Source organism: Glycine max, chromosome 20 (genome assembly GCF_000004515.6).
Source record: "Glycine max cultivar Williams 82 chromosome 20, Glycine_max_v4.0, whole genome shotgun sequence".
Lineage (NCBI taxonomy): Eukaryota > Viridiplantae > Streptophyta > Magnoliopsida > Fabales > Fabaceae > Glycine > Glycine max.
In genome coordinates, this window is record NC_038256.2 from 10098023 (window position 1) to 10100537 (window position 2515).

General features: G+C 33.8%; 1 pseudogene; it reads right to left on the minus strand.

Moving 5' to 3' along the window:
* Nucleotides 1–963: 963 nt before the first annotated feature.
* Nucleotides 964–2515, minus strand: LOC100794798 (ARS-binding protein 1-like; annotated as a pseudogene).

Below are 2515 nucleotides of genomic sequence, written 5' to 3' on the forward strand. Positions count from 1 at the left end.
CCTGTATCAACTTGGTAAGTTACTTAGTAATTTACTTAATCATTCAGCCAACCTTTATCTGCCATGTTTTAATTTCTTCCATTTCTCACATAAAGTTATTCTTAATATCAGGACTTTCAAGCAATATGTATTATTTTATGAAAGACAAAGGGTCCACTCATTTGAATGTGGAAGACATTGCAAAATGTCACATTGTTTACAATCACTAGAGAAAGACAGCTAAAATTGGAGTTGGATGGAAAACTTTCTGTGAAACACAATCTTTCGAATCTGGCATGGAAATTGTCTTCGAATTTCCTAATCCAATAGTTAACTATGTTTTATTTTGGTCATATTTATAAATTAAGTACAATGTTATTTTGACTTTTGTAAATATTTGTAAGTTCACACTTTTGGGCATGCTTTTCCTACAAACAATGTCTCTAACATTATGAATTTGTTAATTGACTGTTTTTATATAATATTTGTTTTATTATGGTAGACCTTCAATTTAGTTTACAAGTGTTGATCATAAATTTTTTGAGCCATATTCATTTTTGTTCTCATTTACTTAGTTTCCAGTTGAATACATCATAATATTGTCCAGTGTTATAGCCATACGAATATAATTATACTGTCAATTTGCTCAGCTTACCTGTGCGTATGCACGGGTACTAAACTAGTTTATTAAAAAAAAACAAATTCATCCATGTGTTAAATTTTATATATCACTTTTATTTTAATATTTTGGCATATACAAATCAATGTACAGTAGAAACTCGTTAAATTAATACTCGGTAAATTAATAAATTCTCTAAAATAATAAATTTGTCCGGTCCCGACTTAGGCCAATGTAAAAAATTGAAAAAGTCGATAAAATAATAAGATAATAATTTTTCGTGAGATCCCTTTATAATTTTCGGTCCCAAGAAAATCATAAATTAATAATTCATAGAAACTGAAAAAAATATATTACACTCTATTGAAATATGATTCAATAGTTGTTTGTTTTCCTTTAAAGTTCAAGTCTATTTGGAGCTCATCTCTAACTTTTCTTATTGCATCCAATAGCTCAGGTGTTGTATTTTTGTATTGTATCATAAAGTTGTGAAGAGTGTTTGACGCCATAAGTGCTTCCTTTCGCGTAACAGGCTCCAAAGATACCGTATCATCTTCGTCGCCATCCTCTGCATTGTTCTCAATGATAGTACCCACAATATCTTCTAAACTCTAAACCTCCGAACATGTTTCATTTTCACCTGGGTAGTTCATTAGATTGTTGATATCCATCTTATTACAATAGCCACATTGATTGATCATAGTCTCGAGGTCTTGAGTTTCTTCATCAAAAGTGGATTCATCCAAGTTTCTTGCAACGTCACTAGCTGAACGAATTTTACAGTGTCCAAAGAAATTCGCTATTGTTTCTTTTCGAACATCTATCGTCCAAGCTGGGATTGCCAAATTGATAGCATCAAGGACATTTATCTTCCCTGGATCAGATTGTCCCACCTCATAACCTTCCAATATTTTGCAGTAAAACCTTCTACGGTAATGCATCTTGAAAGCTCTTATTATCCCAGCATCGCAAGGTTGAATATTTGATGTCATGTTGGATGGCAAGAAGAACAACTCAAAGTTTCTTAGCCCTTCAATATTTCTTGGATGTGCTAGACAATTATCCACCACAAGTAGAACTCTTCTACCATGCATCATTTGGTCAAATGAATGAACATATTCATCAAAAAGCACACTAGTCATCCATGCTTTTTTGTTAGCTCGATACTGACAATCCAAGCTATTCATATTGACATTCTTGAAGCAACGAGGCTTTGCATATTTCCCAGTAATCCAGAGGGATTTTTTCAGAGTCATCTTCATTGCAACAAATAACTACCATTAGCCTTTCTTTATCTTGTTTTCTTCCTTCAAGTTGTTTTGTTGCCAGTGAATGATCAGCTTGTAGCCTATAAAAAAACCCAGTTTCATCCATATTGAAAACATCTTTCATAGGGAACTGATCAATTTTTTTTCGAATCGATACCAATTTCTGCTCTATGTCTTGTACATCAACAGACCCACTCTCGCCAAAACGACGAAATGACTTTATGCCATGTTGGTGCTTGAATTTCCCAAGCCATCCTATAGAGAAGTTAAAATTCGAATCATCATGAGGGTACACGAGTTTCATTGTATCTCTTGCCTTTTGCAAAATTAATTCTCCTGTGATATTCACACGTTCTTGATGCTGGACAAACCACTCATAAACAACCTTCTCCATGTCAGGATATTTTGCTGGTTTGTGTCTTTTGATCTCTGCTCTTCCCTTTTCTATTTCAGCAGAGAGACAATCATCTGACCGCTTAAGTCTGTTTGATATTGTTCCTTGACTAACTTTCAACTCAAATTTTCCCTCAAGCCATCTCTGCAAGTCTTTTTGTCTGCTTGCAGGATTATCTCTCTTGTACTCACACAACTCCTAACGTACTTGATCTGACATAGTTGATTTTGCAACACCTTTTAGATGAGAAGCCAT